We start from the raw sequence: 19,069 nt of genomic DNA on the forward strand, positions 1-19,069 counted from the left end.
AAACTCAGCTCGAACTCCTCGCGGCGCGCATGCTATATCCCTCTTACCCCCCTGCAGTAGGCGTGAGAGCATGCTGGGAACGGCAGCATACGTCATCTGCGCGAGACAGTCACGCCCGCTGGTTTCTGCCCACTGAGTTTTCCTTGTTGGATGCCTGTAAGAACGTCTCTCGAGACTGGTAGTACACTCACCCAGATGAAGGATCTCTTGACTAGTTGGCGCGCTCTGGCCGTCGATCCGCGGACCTCGTCACCAGCAACTGGTCAGTGAGCTTCTATGCGGGTTGCTAACAGCTGGATATACCGGAGACCTTCAGGTAACGGGCACCCCGAAGAGGAAGAGCCACACTGGAACAGCCAGGCGACTAGGGTCGACGTTGATTCCACTCGTGAAACAATCATGGCAGTAGATGACGACTGTGGATACACTGGCCCCTTCTCATCTGTCTTCAACCTCTAAGACATCAGGATCTGCAGCAGAAAGTGCTTCTGTCAGTAAACATCATAAATATAAATATCTTACAGATAATTATATTTTTATTCCTTTTGCGGTTAAACGTTCGGATCATGGTGTAATGAAGCCAAAGCTCTTATCTCCACCATAGGCAGACGTTTAGAGCAGCTTGCTGGGGACCCTCGAAGCAGTCAATATCTATAGTCCGGATCAGCGTACTTCATACCCTAAGGGTGAAACCTAACCATTTTCCCCCCATTACTACATATGCTAGTGGATTGTGGTGATTTTCTAGTTTGGAGGTTGAATTTTCTTTTGCCAACTTCGTTTCGAATTTCGACACTGACGAATATTACAAATGGTAGTGATTTTGTAACTGGTACGTTGGCAGCTGAGACAAATGTCGACAATATTAGTCAGTACTGGAGTCCCATGAAATTAAAATTGTACTAGAATTCTGAGCCGATTACTGAAAGCTAGTGAAATTTGAACATACTAATAATTAATTAATATCAGTATTAATATTAATACATAATAGTCATTTTATGTGTTGCGTTGTGGTTATAATTCAATACTATAGTCAGGTAAGTTTTCGGAGTTAATATTAATAACTGCATGTGGTCAAACAAAATACATTTTTAGGTTAGATCTCCTGAGTCAATTGTTTAGTCAAACCAATGAATTTCGTATTGCCAGACAAAATACTTGACATGTTGATCCTTTTCTCGTATAGTTTGCCTATGAAAATATGTTACAAATTATTGAATTATTTAGAATAACCTTCCAACATAAAGTACAGTAAGTAAATAAGTCATTTAGTACGTAGGATCGTGTGATATCTGGTAACAAGACGGCAATATTTGCTGTTTAGGAACTGTTCTTATGTGACCCTCAATATACGTCAGCGCATTGGTATCGCCATTCAGCGCGGTAATGCAACAAGTAGGGTAAAGTTGCCTAATTCCGTGACATATTTAGTAAAGTCTATATTTATACCAAAATTGTATTAAATTTTTCAAATATCACCTAAATGACGTTATTTCGACCTTTAGCTATAACAATCAGTGTCAACAGTTTCACAAGTTCGGTATATAATATATAATTCTTTTTTTATTATACAGTGGCTCCTAAATCCGTGACAAGGATCCAGATTCCGTGATAGTGGTTTCATAATGCCGTGATTGATATCCTAATTCCGTGATACTAAAATAATCCTCATTAACTGTTCAGAAAACAAACGCGTATTTGGAAAAACACATTAAAATCATGGTATATTGTTTTAATAGGGATTAAGCAAGAAACTACAACATAAAAGAAGGGCCTAAGTGACATTTCATAGAAAATACTTGTGTAACTACAGGAATACATATTAATATATTATAAACAAAATAAACTGAAAGTTAAATTCAGTACACAATTAAATTTGAATAAATTGAATTATAACACAATTATTTCTCATTATTTATATTCCTAACGACAGCAGTAATTAAGTAAAATTATGCCCTATTATTTTATTATAATTATAATTGATGTTTTCTTTAATTTATTTCTATTATTATTTCCACAAACTATTTTCTTTCATAGACATTAATTTTCACAACATAACATTTTCTATTCGCGCCTAAACACCAATTCAGAATCATACTAGTTGTCTATGACCTTCATTGATTTGCAAATATTTTCATGTTATTCTCTGTTAAAATATGCACATTTAATTATGCGTCCTATTGTCAAATAAGTGTCCACCTACAAGTCTTCACACACATAATAGTAACAATACAGCTTATCGATCCTACATAATAGCCCGTTTGCGATCTCTATCTGTCATGACGACCACGTATGATATTAATTAATATGTATATTTATTATACAACTTATTGATTAATCTTGTTGCTGTACTTTTAGTTAGATTTTTAAAAATGTTTTAATAGCCTTTTAAAACTCCAAGTTATTGTTTGTATAATTGGTCACATGTATTATGTAATTTTGATATGCACTATGTACAGATATCTATATTGTCTGAAGATGCCCAAACAGGGCGAAAACGTTCACAAAAATAATTAAAATGTGTTAACAAAAATATTTTTTTGGGTTGACATTATAAACAAGTCAAGACGGAAACATTGAAACCATATTACTCTTTCATCATAATATGACTTATTGGATAATCTACAAAGATGAATTTAAAATTCAAATTTATGTACCTAAGTTATTTAGTTTTCAGCAACATATACTGTTTATATTATTCAGCCGTCACTCAGTAAATTATAGAAATGGAGATCTAATTTAAGATATCCTCTACGTCTACTTATATAACTCCAAAAGTTTGAGCTTCATATCATCAATAGGCTATATCATCAATATGTATATTAGTGACAAATACTCACATCATGGCGTTAACTATTATAATATTTCACTTTCAATGGTGATAATGTCATCAAACCACCTCAAGTTTCGTAGTTTTTAATATCCAATACACAGCTGTACTCAGAAAATTACACACCACAAAATCAGATCTGTAAATTATTTGTAGCAAGTCTTGAAAAATTTTAATAACGGATCACAGAGACATTATAAAATTACACAAATGAAGATCGACACATTATTGTCATTATGATGTCACAGAATTTGCTCTGATTTGCTCTAAATATGTTGGCAATCCTGTAGATCATGGCCTTCGTATAATATTGCTTATTGTAGTGTGTGTGTGTGTTTTATTTTCATTCTCAAAACTGACGACAGATGGATTTTGGAAAATAGGAAAATTATGTAGGAAAATTGACATTTCACTGAAAACTACTATTTTTCTGCAAATCTTTGGGTTCCAAACTTCAAAATGAGGAGTTATTCATTAAAATCCGTTCAGTCATTTTCCCGTAATTTCCATTACCAGTTCAAATTATATGAACGTGCCGATATTAAAAGGGCATATTTCCATGAAACCACATTTGTGGGAAAACACAAAAAACATATTCACATCTAAACCAAGAGACAGACTTGTTAGATCTCAGGTGGGCTACATAGAACTGTTTAAGAGACTTGGACTTCAACAAATAATCTTTCATTAAATCTACCGTATTAAGAGTAATCATATTCCAAAATCTACTAAATTATACTCTTTTAACAAAAAATTAAAGAAAAAAAGCTTAAAACAATTATAATTTGTGTTTCAAGCTCAACTTACATAATTATTAACAATAATGTTTATATGATTTCTTCTAGCTCTTCTTCCTAGTTTACTGTCCCTCCTGGTTCCACGTCAACTCCTGGGTCATTCTCCATTGATTTATGTTCCTGCGGACACAGACCATTCCCTAAACTCTTCATAGAAAGCCTTATGTTCGTCTGGAACAATCTGTATAGCCTTGGAAATGTCCTCAAGCTTTGCCTTAGCTATTGGTATTCTGTTTTTATATGGAAGATTAAGAAAGGGTACGGCTTCAACGAACTGTCTTGATCATGGATGTCCAAACGCCTATAGAACCAGGAGATATTGCTCGTCAATTATGCTGTGCTAAAGTCAATAACTTTTCATATAAAATAGGAAAAACGACCTTAAAGAATATGCACTGCTAGTTGCTTACGCCAGGGGTTACCTCGTACTACAGTGGCGACAAGACAGCTTAAGATCCGCCCATCCGCCATGTTGCATAGTCAAGCAGAGGCTATATGGATATAACTTTTAATATATCTGGAAATTGAGTCCCTATCCTTTAATTTAATCTAATTGGAGTTTCTAGTATTAATATTGCGTACCTGAGAAAGTTTCTTGAGAGATCTCCCATTTCCAATGTCTAAATATAAACTGAGCTGGAAAAATGACATAAAATCAACATATCACTTTTACACATGAGGAAGGGAAAAGTATGTTGGTACGGATACACTTTTAATATCTGTATTTCCCAGTACATTTAATTAATATTTTTTTTTATTTCAATACATTTTCAGAAATACAAAACAATAACAGAAGTCATAATGAATCAAAGTAAACAGCATACATGTCAACTCTCATAGTATTTTAAATATTGTGAATGGTACCTGGAAAATTATGCTGACAATACATTACACAGTAAACTTATTGTATTTATTAACATTCCATGGTATTCATACATTGCTTCACAGCTAGAATATGGAAAGAAAGAAACTTAATACTACTGTAAACTCTTAATTTAGTCTAGTTGAAATACATACAGAAGAGGTTTACAATATAGTTTACTTGTACAACACATACTGGGTGTTCATTTCAAAGTGTGTCATGACATCACTGTTGTTGGGTCACCGATTTGAAGCGAGTTTCAGCTTATATGTTAGAGAAGTTGCCTACTATTTAAGGCGTTCTTCAATCTGAACTTGAGAACGTGTACGGTATAACTTGAACGTCATAGCAACAGATGGTCTGTACGGTCTGTGTGCTACCATAACCTCTTTCGAACTGTGTTTTGCGCCGGCAAGTCGTACGCAGGGTATTTGTTATCGGTTGCGTACGGTAACATTCCACAACACAAATCAAATGCTCCGTGTCCATGTTGACCGTCGAAGTTAATGTCAACAAATACGTAAGTAATCGTCTTAACCCTCTCCCCATATCCCGACAGTACGTATTTCCAAACAGTTCACATTCCTGCCACTACCGGCGTTACCGTACGTATCGGTACGTACTCTTCAGAATGAACGCCGTACTTGCTAGGCAACTTTTCTGCCTCTTAGGTTATACACCTCTGCGGAAGTGTAGGAAGATTGAATTCTCTAGGCTCATCGGCTAGCCACATGACGGCATACAGCGAGCCATGACACATTTTGAACTGAACACCCAGTAGTTTTAATATCAATTTCATGAAGTGTTGTTGAATGTCATGAATTCACCTACAGAATAGAAGGCGTGAGGAATTAATAATTATACAAACAGGCCTATGAAAAATCTTCTGGTAACAGTGGTGAACATTATAGTTACATAACTTCTCCTGTAAGAATACTATTATTGTATTTGCTTGTTACATTTAATCTTTTTTTCACTGCAATATGCAAGTTTTCAGTTAGGCATACATACCAAGGAAATGGCATACTGCAGTGTAAAAAAAAGACCATGTAAAAGCTGCAAATATAATGACGACGAGGAAAGGTTTTATTTAGCGTGGTACAGTTAAGACCGGGCGGCCGGGTAGCTCAGTTGGTAGAGCAGCTGGCTACGGACTGAAAGGTCCGGGGTTCGATCCCCGGTGGTGACAGGAATTTATCTCGTTGCCAAACTTTCAGAACGGCCCCAAGGTTTACTCAGCCTTCTATAAAATTGAGTACCGGGTCTTTCCCGTGGGTAAAAGGCGGTCAGAGCGTGGTGCCGACCACACCACCTCATTCTAGTGGAAAGCATGGGGCTCTACCTCCATGTCCCCAAGTGCCTTCATGGCATGTTACGGGGTTACCTTTACCTTTTTACAGTTAAGACCATAAGGTTTTCTCTTACACTGAATAGGAGTAAAACTTACTTCATAGCCAAACATAAGATATAAGTAATTACATATTATCAGTGTTAAGTTACAAACGAATATGATTTGCATAATAAAATCAGAAACAGAGAATTTAATAAAATATAATTCTAACAGGCCATAGTGCTATAAGAACGATCTACAAAATTATATTTGTAGTAATAATTTCCTCCAACTAGTTGCAAGGAAAGAGGAGGCAAGTCCTATGGTAGGGCTATCACTTTACAGCTTCTGACAAACTGTGTATACTGCATTTCCTCAGTATAAGATGGAATGGTTATACCGCCATGACTCGGTCTCCAGAGCCTCATTCATTAGAACAGGGTGCACCACGAGAAGGTAAGGATGGGAATTGAGTAGGAGAGGTTATGGAATGCACATCACTACCCTTTGCAACCCTTGAATGAAATATACACAATAAAAATAAAAATGCACACTGTGGAATACATATTAATGTTAAATTACTATCAAATATATTGAAATCAGAAACAGACAATTGAAAAATTGTACACAATAGAAATAAAAGTAAACACACTGCAATACATAATCTATTAGTGTTAAGTTACAAGAATATATGATTAAGCTACATAATAAAATCAGAAACAGAGAATTCAATAAAATGTACACAATAGAAATAAACACATTTGAATACAATACCAGAATTATTAGTGTTAAATTATACTACAGTGACTGTCCAGCAATGGATTTACTTGCATAGGTATTAATAGCTGGTTTGCAGATTTTAGAATTAATTTTCAGTCTGTATACAATATATCTGCTAATAATTTTAGTTTTCAGTTCATGAAAGTCAGGTATGTTCAGCTCTAATTTACTCATCTCCTTAAAGTAGAATTGTTTCAAATTTACATCTTGTACAGATACACTTGGAAGGAACATTACAAAAATAGTTTCCATTTCAACAGAGAATTGAACAGAAAAATAGTGTGTCTTCCCTGAAGCATTGAAAGTTTGTGAACCTGGTAAATGTTTCATATATAGGCGTTTTAGAGCCTACAGCAGATATGCATGTTGAACATGTTTTTGATGTTTTCTTGATACTCTGAACGATATAACCAGATACATTATATAAGGAATTCAGTTCACTAGAATTGAGACTTGCCATAGGATGACTCATTCCTGCAGAAATTTCTACTTCTTCAGACTTAGGCTTTACCTCATGTAATGTGTCCAAGAATCCAGAAAGAAATTCCCTGTCATATTCTTCATAGCTACTACGAGGTGCATTTCGTAAGTATTGTGACACACAGATCAACTTGAGGTTATTTTTAACCTGAACTACATTTGGAACACACTGTTCACTTTTTAGCACACTGAAAAGATTTTCCAAACAGTCCTGAGGAAACCTGCTAGTTAAAAGAAACTTGTACTGTCTGTCTTCCAATAAATTAGCCTGCAATTCTAACATGGACGGCGTTGAAATTAGGACACCAGTTTGAGATGGTTTTCAAATTTTTTCTGACCAACTTCCATATTACAAAAAAAAAAAACCCTAAAATCTTTTAAGAATGCTATGGAATCTCTGTAAACATTTAAATTAAATTTACTTAAAGCACATGATGGATGTCTAGAGGTCATTTAATGAAACCATCTTTCTACTTGGTCCAAAAAACCATGCAGTAGTTAAGTAAGCAGGTTTATCAAGTTCTTCAGCAAGAAATTTCAGAGCACTGCTTACAGTATGGTTTACCACACTTGTTGATGTACACACTTCCATCTTGCCGAAGTGACTTGGGAACAGGTCTCGTTCTGATAGTTTTGGTGCCAGTTTAAAAGAATGCTCTTTTTCATGTGCAATTACTTCATAAATATGGCTTGCCAGAACTTCATTTGTGGGTAGCTTTTGTTTCTCTTTAATATCATTGGGTATTCTAATCACCTTATTCGATATGAACATTGATTTAATGTTTTTAAATAAATGTGGCACATCAGCAAAGACAAATACAACTTTATCCGAGTGCAGTGGATGGGCAACTGTGCACTCGATCTCAGAATATCTGCCTGCTGTTACACCCCAAGCCCTCCATAGTGCTTGGTTACAAGAACCCATATCAGATGTTACACTTCAAAATGTTCAATTGCAACTCTTCAGCTTTCTGAAAGATACATTCGATGATGTCATGAAAAACAGCAGGGGCGGCTTTAGAGGTAGTGCCGTTGTGCCATGGCACTACCAGAATACAGAAGGAAAAGGAGAATTCATATTTTCCGCTCAAAACCTGAGAGAAACAAGTTACGCTTACACAAACTCTACCGACAATATGATCTTTGCAGCGAAACACGTTGTAACCAATGTTTGGAGGATGGATCTGTGTCAGGCACTACATCCCATAAGAAATATAATAGGGTGCGCGCGCAATCTTCATGTTCGCTCGTCCTTTTCAGCATTTAAAAGCATGATCTGAAATGTGCCAGGCACATATTGCCGCTGGCTTTTCCAATGCTTCTAAAACTGTATACATCCCCATTTACTACGCCGATCCCTTACTCGCGCTCTGTCTGTCCTTCCGCTTTGTCGGAACAAGTTTCTTAGCGAAGACTGCAACAATAAGATAATAAAATCTCTCCCGGTTTCTTGAAACTTGGCTTGAGAAAGTTTTCACTTTATTACTTCTACCAACAGTACCAAGTGTAGTGTGAACGTGTTAAGTCGTGAGGTTGTCTTCGTAATAGTGGTCGTGTTATCGTGTTGTGTACTGTTAAAAAATGAATTCGTTTGGCGCTTTATTGAAATCTCAGTTTTCAACATTAACATATGAAAACAAACTTCGTGTTAAAGAATTAGGCAGACCAACACCGCACTTAAAAATTCATCAAAAGCAGCAAAGTGCTAAAGTTAACAGATCTCGCAAATTCAACCCAGATATTTATTTAAAAAACAACTGGTTGTGTGGATGTGATGTGAAAAATGCGTTCTTCTTTTTCCCGTGTGTTCTGTTCGGAGGTGAACTTAGCTGGTCAAAAGTGGGTGTGACAGATTTAGTACACTTATGGGGTAAAATAAAAACACATCATAAGTCAAAGGTTAATATGAATAACGTCTTCAGTTTGTCTATGCTGGGTAAAGCGAACACTGAAAATCAGTTAAATTCACACTACAGACTCGCGATTGCAAAACACAATGAGCAAGTTGATAAAAACAGATATGTGTTAAATTTAATAATTAATTGTATATGATTTTGTGGGGCACTAGATTTAGCACTAAGAGGGCACGATGAATCTGAGGAGTTTTGTTTGCAAAATAGACAACTTCAACAAAAAAATGGATTTATTTTCAAGTCAGAAGAATAGGCGAATGGGTTTTATCTATCGCGCATATTAACCTGGTCAACAAAAGTGCTCAAGTGCTCCAGTTGTATACATTTTGGTGAGTGATTATTATTATTATTATTATTATTATTATTATTATTATTATTATTATTAGAGACGAGAATTTCATGCACTATAAAATCCCAAAATATGCATGCATTCATGCATTATCAAACTATGAAATATGCATGGTCAAGCGAAAAATACATTAAAATATGCACTTTTATTTTTGTTTCAAAATGTTTTATTTCACTTCACTTTTTTTGCACAGTTAAAAACCTAATAACATTTTTAAATTGGTTTCTGTGAGGTTCCTGCACTTGTCTCTATATTGCAAGAAGTTACGGGTTTAAACTTGAATGAACATATTTGTGACAGTGTCAGGTCAAATTCATTCAAGTTTTCGCCACAAATAACCTTCTTCACTGAACAAAAGAATCCGCAGTCCGGGTTAGCATTTAGGACCCTGTCCAATTTGTTTTTCGCCGCAACATCCACTTTCCCACGGGCATAACTGAGAGATCTATGAAATTCTTTAAAGATTATTTCTTTTGTTGCATTCTTGCAATATGTGAAACAGATGCGACATGCTGGTCGACTTGAAATTTTTTAGTGCATTTCATCTGAAATTATAATAGACCTTACGGTTACCTAGATACGATTTAAAAACGGACATCGTAATTTAATAATTATTTTGAACAAGTTTTGTAATTTTTTTTACAAAGAAAAATTGTCATGTAAAATATTCAGAAACAGAACAGTATTGCTTTACTCTTTACTCCAACAGTCGCAAAATACGACATCTTCATCTGACCTAATAAAATCTTTTCCTTTACAGTAATCCACTGTGCAAAGAGTACACTTTTGGAATCTTTAAATTGGAAACATATTAGAACCACATTAACACGCGCAAACAGAATAAACAAGCACATTAACAACTTACGACATTCACACACTGCAAAGAGAGTTTAACGGTGATTCCAATTTGAGAAGAATCTAAATTGCTACTAGTACTAGAAAAGGAAGAGAATTTACAACCTCCCTGAAAGAGGATGCTTTTGACCTAAATTATTTGTCGGCAATTTCCTTGAACCCTCTATATTTCCTCTCTACTTACTATTCTCAAAATATCCAACGTAATAAATTTATGACACGCAGTGTATAGAGGGTCGTCGGTAAAGTGTTGTAAAAGTGGACTTCCGTCCAGGGAAAGGTCCTCTGACACCTTATTGTGAAAATCTTAACATTTTATTTAATTTTTCTGTTATTTAGTTTTTTTCTTTTTTTCCTTCAATCCTGATTTCTGAAGCTAAAATATGGGACATAAAATCGAGAAACTAAGGTGTCCACACAAAACCATTAAAACATGCATTTAAACTGAATTTAATGTATATTGTATGCATTATTAAGCTAAAAATTACCTAAATATGCATTATGCATGTTTTTATCCCTAAAAAGTCGAAAACATGCAAATATGCACGGGAAAAGTACACATATTTGGAACCGGAAAGTAATGAAATGGATAAGTACTAAGTATGAGCTATGTCCTATAAAAACATGCATTTGCATGGAATTCTCATCTCTAATTATTATTATTATTATTATTATTATTATTATTATTATTATTATTATTATTATTATTATTATTATTATTGCTTATAGTAGGAAAAAGAGTTACCCTCCCCCTTAGGGTATCCTGGATATACCACTGATTTTGGCACTATGCATTAAATATGTATGAGCCGCCACTGAAAAACAGCACCATTTACTGAATCACTGGTGTAATAATAGGCAACTACTTGTTTCCACTGTGTAATTACACCACCTAACATAAAAACTAAAACATGAGTTGCCATGCCTGAGTGTTCGGGCAGTGTTACATTCCCAAAGTATTTGCTTAAGGAGCAGTCATACACATTCCCTGAAGTGATAGCCATTTCATCTAATATTAAAACACAGTCCTTCTCATGAGATTCGAAGGATTCCACTTTTATTCTAAGAAATTCAAAAACTTCATGTAAAATCCCACTATCAAATTTGAGATTCTGTGATCTTCTCTGCAAAGTACGTACAGAAGGCAATGGATAGCCTTGCTTGAGCAGTTCCTCATATCCACTTCCACCACAACTAAATTTCAGCTTTAGGGCTTTGGTGATAGTCACATTTGACCATTTCACAAACATGTTCGTCTTTCCTTGTTGCTTTCTTTGTAATCAAATAATCTGATCATTATTAAAAATCTTATTTACAAAAGAAAGATCATTTTCAACACTACACTTTTTCACGTTTTTTAATCTTTTGGTTGAATTCCTTAAAAGTTTCTTGTAGTTTTCAGCCTTCCTTTTTTCTTTTAAATATAGTTTCTCATACCTTGCCAGTTTTGTAGTTGATTCTTCATGTATGGCTTGTTCAGTCTGACAGCAGTTGTCACTGTCCTCACTTGATGCAGAAGACTCAGGAGTTGAAATTTCACAATATGATGCTGCATGTGATGAAGACGGTTGTAATTCAGCACCACTGCCAATAGAAACTGCCATATTTTGTGGAACCACTTGAGAATCTAGAACTGGACCTAAACAGGCAAAACAAATTTTGATTTTGAATTATACAATAGAACGCATTAAAATAGGTAATAAAAGTTTAAGATAAAATCTGCAGCCTTCTTCCTTCTATGCATTTGTGTATCTGTCAGATGAAGGGGAAATTTATTGCTACCGAATACAATGTAGAGGTAAATTGAGAAAGGGAGTCATACCTCTTCATGGCAAACATATACTGACTACATAATTATTCTGTAAGCTCACTTCATATGACATGATTTTTTGTTCTCCTTTAATGAGGAAGGACTCTAAGCCAACAGTGTTGTTTGAAATTTATGTAATTTCCTAGTGCCAGTCGATGTTCCTATGTCGTTTTCGCACTTACCTTGCGATGTCTGTAAGAAATTGTATAATTTTGTATTGTTTCTTTTTTCATCTATCTTTTTCTTTCTTTCTACCTCTCCTTTTTCTTATTCCTTTATCTATTTTTTATCCTGCTTACACCACTCCTTACTTATATTTTTCATCTCATATTTAATCATAATACATTCAATTCATCTTATGTGCAGTCACTGGGAATCGACCCAAAAACCTTTCGATTTATAGACAGATGCTCTACCAATACGTTATGAAGGGATTTGGTAGACTAATTCGAAAATATTCACTTAATATTTTGTGTTCTTTGTAAATGCACATCAATAGAAGGTACCAGATTAGAGGCCACTTCTGGAAGCAGCTAAGTCAGTGGAAAATACTTCATATTGGCTATGTCTTAACCTAATTTCGAATGTAATTTTCTGTTTGTTGGATGAATGAGGCTTTCACACCCACTGACTGGGACTATAAACACAAATAAATAAATGACGTCAACTGAAACCACTAAGTTCAGTGGAAAATGCTTCGTGTTAACTATATCTCAGCCTAATGTGTGGCGTTTAACATTGAAACCAATTAAATACACAATAATAACAAATAGTACTTACAGGGAGGTTAAGTTAATGTAAAGCAACTTATGTGTTCATACATAAGGGACAACATGTATTAAGAAATTGGGTACCGAAATTTATATAAGATTATTATTATTATTATTATTATTATTATTATTATTATTATTATTAATTATTTATGTGTAGGCCTATATTATACTTCCGCCAAATAACGTAACATTAATATGTAATGTTTAATTAACAAACGTTTCCGCCATTTACATTGCTAGGTGTCATCAGTTTAAATCTAAGTTTTATATTAAAATTTTAAGGTACCGGTATACTAGAAGATAATTTAAATTTTAAAATATCCTTTTAAAATACACAAAAATATAATAATGTATTGTAATGTGTATAGAATAACATTAGATTTATGTATTTTTTAATGAAATATAATTTACACATACGTGATTAATAGTAGTAATTAGGCCTATAACTTATCGGATTAACAATATGAATATTAAAATGAAAATGACCTCTTAAAATATTTTAATGGAAAGCAATTTACTTACTTGACGAAGATTTGGCGGCTTTTGGAGCTGAAGCTTTTCTCTTGATTGGAGGTTTTCGTTTCATTGCTGATGGTGGTGAGAAAAAGAAGATTGTTGGTACAGCATTCGATTTTAGTTTCCGTGTGCCATCAACACGAGTTTTTTCCCACATATCAGGAGCGAAGTGAACCTAAATAAATCAAAATTATATTGGTATTAACATAATAGATCTATACAATGAATATTATGATATCATACTTAGACCTAACATCTGTTGGCTGTTTGTATTATTATTTTCCACAAATTATGTTTTAATACATACCTCACATAAATATGAATAATCAGTTGGCTTCCACTTATCCCTTTTCATTTTAATATGCCATTCCTTTCTTCTTGCTGGATCTTTTGGGAAGCGCTTCATTAACATGCCCTTCTTGGCTGAATTACTGCAGCACAGCCAGGCATATTTATCTAAAAACATAAGTATATGAGCGCATTTCACTACATCAGTATGAATTATATCAAGAATAAACCTGTAAGTTAAACAAGCATAAAGCACAATATGAGATACTTACCTTTTATATCAGGCGCGGATCTAGAATTTAATAATAGGGGGGGGGGCTAATAGTAATTGAGGGGCTGGGTGCAAGAAGGGCATTTTAGAGGATGTGCCCTTTTTGAGTAAAACGCTTTATTGTGTTCTCTGATCTGTTATGCATATGATCACCAAGTTGTAGTTCAATACTGTGATCATAGAGGTCAGGGTACCGGTACCCAAAATGTAAAGGCGTGCATAGATAACATTATTACGGTTTGAATTTTCAACATCAATTTTCTCAAAACTTGCATTTGAGAGAAGTGCCTTTCTTGCACCCAACCCCTCAATTAACATATGAATACAGTAGTATAATCATAACACAGAACAATGGAATTAAAAACAAATAAATAAACCACAACAATATTGTCACTCTTAGGTTCTAAGTCTTCAGTTAGTTCTAATTCTAAAGGAAATGGTGACTGGAATGGAAAGTCGATTAAATGTTACTTACAGTTTAACGAAGCTGAAGTCGCCTGGGATGTTTTCTTGCGAAAAGTTCCATGACTTCGTCCGGACTTACGTCAATGTTACGATGAATGTTGAGCAATACCAAACCATTCAGTCTGTCCTGGTTCATCGTCGATCTGAGGTAGGTTTTCACACGTCTCAGTGTTGAGAATGACCGTTCCGCGGTGCAAGTTGTCACTGGCATGACACATAATATGGTGAGCAGCTCTCTTATATTGGGGTAGAAATTATTCCTAGTATGCAGCAAAGCTTCTATAGCAGTGTCTGGTTTTTTTTTTTTTTTGTTGCTCCTTCCAAAATTGAAACCACAAATGTAGCTCTCCTCTAAGCTCTGGAATAGTTCCTGGCAGATCCTGTTCATAAATCGTTGCAGCTTGTAGGATGACATCGATATTTTTATCAGGATCGTGTAAAAAGTAGGAATCAAAGATTGGAGTGGACTGTGCCTAGCAGGCGAAAATCGTACTGACAAGTCGCTTAGAAGGTGAAAAGGAAGAAATACATCGAGGCGGTAATAATCTTTAGGAGGCTTAGACGCAACATTATTGCGATGGATTTGTCTGGATGCAACTCGAGGTACATATACTTCTACGTCTACAGATTGAGCCAATGTAACAGCCTTCTCAAAAAGAAAATTATAAGTGTTATTATCTCGGCAGGCCTGAAGAGTATTCATGACACATTCAACCATCTGGTAGCACTGACTTAGTTCGAGATTTGGGCTCTGTAGCTTCCGCGAAACACACAGTGTTATTCCAAATATTTCTGCTAAAATATGCAATGAAATTATGAACTCGAATTTTAGAATTGAGTTAAGCATCAAATGTGCCTTTGTACCATAGGATCCAAAATCTTCCAGGAATGATATAACTGCGTCATGCCGTTCAATCCATCTTGTTTCACACAAGGTCTTTAGTTTAATTTTCTTGTGTTCAGGACATATTTGACTAATTTTTTCTTTCATCATGATTGACCGCTTGCTAGACTCCCTAACATATTTTGCTATTTCAGCTACTGTGTCTACAGTTTGTCTAACACTGGGAACAGAGTACGATTTTGAAAGTGACAAATTTAGGCAATGTGAGGCACAGTGCATATAGTATGCGAGAGGCTGCTCTTTTAAAATTCGCGCTTGGACACCGCGAAACTTCCCCGACATATTAGCACCGCCGTCATAACCCTATCCGCGAAGATTCGAAATGTCTAGACCTAAGTCCCATAGTTCACTTAAAACAACTTTTGACAATGCCTCTCCACTTAAATCTTGCACCACTACGAATCTCAAAAATTCCTCATGCAAGTAACACTTTTCTCGGTCTACGAATCGCACACATAATGATAGTTGCTCATTGGAACTGATGTCGGTTGTTTCATCTACTAAGATAGAAAAAATATTTACCTACTTTGGTTAATCTCTTCAACAATTTTCTTTTCAATAATGGTGCCACAACAGTTTATGAGATCGTTTTACGTTGTTTTACTTGTTAAAGATGAGTTTTTGGGGGCATTTTTAAGTTGACTGTGCAGAATCTCATCACCGGCATCAACGCGATATTTTAGAAGCTCCCTGAAATTACCTTCGTTTTGATTTTCGCTTTTCAAGTCAATCGCACCATCATCCCTGTGTCCTCTTAATGGAATATTTTGTCGCCCGCACAAAATAATTGTTTTTACTATTGGGATAAGTTTCATCCTGTTTTCGCGCACTGTTTGTAACACTTCATTATTCAATTGAACCAGAACGTTCTCTACCTTACCTTCAAACACTCGTTTAAAGTTGTCACATTTTAAGAGAGCAGTTTTGTGATAACTGTTTTCTGAATGTCTCCTGAATATTTCAGAGGCCTTTTTGAATTAGAGGTTTCGTAACTAAATTCTGTAACGTGACTTTGCTTCGCCCTCCCTCTTTAGGTCCGAATAAAACACACACGTGACAGAACACACCTTCATCCTTCTTACTGTAAGAGAGCCATGGAAACTTTTTAAACCACGCACGCTGAAATTGTCTAGACTGTCCCGATTCTAGTGTCTTCGGAAATGGATATTTTTCGTCTGGAACCCAAGGATTTGTTAGAGCTTTGTATTTTATCTCGTCACTGCATATTTCTTTTTCCACTAAGCAACCAATATCTAATACATTATGAGTCGTCGAACTAGCGTCATAACTTTCACCGCACATAACCGATTCCACTGTTACAGTATTAACAGGCATATACTTTTCTTCATCAGTTGTATCATTGTCATCCGTACTGCACTTTTCTTTCACTTCACCACACGGCTTCTTGATGAATTGTAAGATATTTGTTTGAAACTTACGTTTCGACATTTTATAATTTCTTATAACTGTTACACTAAATAATTCACCTGTACGGACTGATCACTTCTCGTCTCAATTCAGAAGTCGAATGTAGTGGCTATTGTAAAGTACGATAACAAAGGTATTGGTAGCGGCCTAGCTACAGTGTGGTAGGGGTGGTTACCGTTAGATTTCCGTTCCGAAGTCCGAGCTATTGTTAAACCCCATGGTAACGACCCCTAAGGAATGCGACCACTTACCTGATCTATTCACTGCGAACTATAAAGAGAGTTTGTATGCGAAAGTAAAATAGCAAAATAATATGAAGTTTAGAGAGTGAAGAAATCATATAAGTTATATGAATGAAAAAAAACAATGCATTGTACATTTTAAATAAAAAAAAAGTGTTTGAATTGATAGGGGGGTCTATAGCCCCCCCCCCCAGACTCCCCCTTGTATCCGCTCCTGACTACACTTACACATACAGTCACTCTAGTACACCACAAAACTCTTCACAAATACTCATCATGTACAGTGTGTCAACCGAAGTGGTGTACAAATTGAAAATGGGTCACAGTGCTGTCATCTATCCGCAATGTGCGGACTCCGAATCACGTAAGTGAAGTCGATAGGCATTAATCCCCATTTCAGTTTGGTTAATTGGCTTTCCCCTCTACTCACACTCCTTACCATCCGTGAAGGGGAAGATGCTACTGTCCATCTTACTAACGTTCGGCTAATTGACTTTGAACGTAGTGAAAATTCTTACTATTGAAAATTTTTACCGGTAGTCTATATTTCGAAAATCTATAGTAAGCGTTTATATTTCATTTTATTGTTGTTTATATCAACTGGCACATTAAAATGCTACTGAGAGCAGAAGATAAATGTTTTCTTCACCGCTAGTTGGTACTCTACGCATATACACTGGGACAGGCTTGCAGAACAGTAGCTCCTGAGAGCACTGCTATACTCCCCTTTCTTACCCCACCCACCTTTTCTACCAGCGCGGTCATGACGTTCCAGTTACGCTCGGCTGCATTAACATTCATTCGCGGCGGCAGGTATACAATACGCTATCAAGAATTACAAATGAACAGATAATAAAATCATTAGAAACATGCCTTTAGAAAGTAAGAGAAAAATTAATGAGGGAAATAAATAAATTAAAAGACATGTAAAATAAATTTTAAAATATAGGCCTATGTGTGCTAATAATGTAAGAAGGTCTACCAATGTGTATATCGTCCTATTACTAGTAAAGCCGATTAAATCCACTATTTGTGTAAAATAAGTTACGTACAGTCCCTGACATGTCTTTCCGTGCTCTGTATTCTACTAAAATGAATACGTTCGAAATGTTGCTTGCAGGCAGCAAACCAATTACTTTATTTGAAGAATTTATTATGATTTTTCGTGCATTAATAAAGTTTTAATTCCTGTTTTTACAAAACTTGTATTAATGGTCTTAACTGGTTTTGCTAATAATAGGACAATAAATGAATTGTACGGTAATAAGTGATAGCTGTATGACCGGATGTCAATGCTGTCATTTAACATTGTAACGCACTCCAGCCAAATAAATATATATATATATATAAATAAATAAATACATACATACATAATAAATAAGTAAGTAAAAAATTAATTAAGTAAATAAATAAGTAAATACGTAAATAAATAAATAAGTAAATACGTAAATAAATAAGTAAATAAATAAATATATACATAAATAGGTAGGCCTAAATAAGTAAACAAGTAAATAAGAAAATAAGTAAGTACAAGGCGCATCCAGAAAGTAAGTTTCCCTATTTAAAAAAAAAGAACACACACTTTCAGGAAAACATTTATTGGCAACAGGTACAGCAATGTTTCAGCTATTTTTCAACATAGCCACCATCAGAATTGAGACACTTGTCGTATCGTGGGATCAACTTTTGTATCCCTCTGTCGTAGAACTCTGCCGTCTGTGAATGGAACCAGCGTGTGACAGACGTCTTCAGCTCTTCTTCGTTGCCAAAACGCTCACCGGAGGACAGTAATTTCTTGAAGTGCAAGAAAACGTGAAAATCGCTGGGAGCAAGATCAGGACTGTAGGGTGGGTGATCAAACAACTCCCAGCCAAATTCCGTCAAAACAGCTGCTGTTCGCCGAGCCGTATGTGGACGAGCATTGTCATGGAGGAGCACAACACCTTCAGTAAGCATTCCACGCCTCTTGTTTTGAATGGCACGTCGCAATTTTCGCAGTGTTTCACAGTAACGGTCAGCGTTCACTGTTTCACCTCTTGGAACGAAGTCAATGAGCAGAATGCCCTTCCTGTCCCAGAACACCGTGCGCATCACTTTCCGTACCGACAGCATCTGTTTGAATTTCGTCCTGACCGGAGATCCACTATGCCGCCAATGCATTGACTGCTGCTTGGTT

This window comes from Periplaneta americana, chromosome 6 (assembly GCF_040183065.1).
Source record: "Periplaneta americana isolate PAMFEO1 chromosome 6, P.americana_PAMFEO1_priV1, whole genome shotgun sequence".
Lineage (NCBI taxonomy): Eukaryota > Metazoa > Arthropoda > Insecta > Blattodea > Blattidae > Periplaneta > Periplaneta americana.